The 226-nt window shown below is 59.3% G+C and overlaps 1 protein-coding gene across 1 annotated transcript in view; it reads left to right on the forward strand.

Annotated features, from left to right (window-relative positions):
* Positions 1-226, forward strand: part of EMH_0006120 (uncharacterized protein) — a gene marked incomplete at both ends in the record, with an annotated part of 10,579 nt that overhangs the window by 3,689 nt on the left and 6,664 nt on the right. The window lies entirely within an intron of this gene.

Genomic DNA, 226 nt, shown 5'->3' on the forward strand with positions numbered 1-226 from the left:
TGCTGTTGCCGTTGCTGCTGCTGCCAGCTATTTCTTGTCGTTGCTGCTGCTGTTGCCGTTGGTGCTGCTGCTGCTGCTGCTGCTGCTGCTGTTGCTGCTGCATCGGCAGGCTGCGGAAGCAGAAGCAGCAGCAGCAGCTAGACCTTCTTTGAACGTCAGCAGCAGCAGCAGCAGCAGCAACAGCAGCAGCAGCAGCAGCAACAGCAACAGCAGCAGCAGCAGCAAC

The sequence above is a fragment of the Eimeria mitis genome, genomic scaffold (assembly GCF_000499745.2).
Source record: "Eimeria mitis Houghton genomic scaffold, Emh_scaff268, whole genome shotgun sequence".
NCBI lineage: Eukaryota > Apicomplexa > Conoidasida > Eucoccidiorida > Eimeriidae > Eimeria > Eimeria mitis.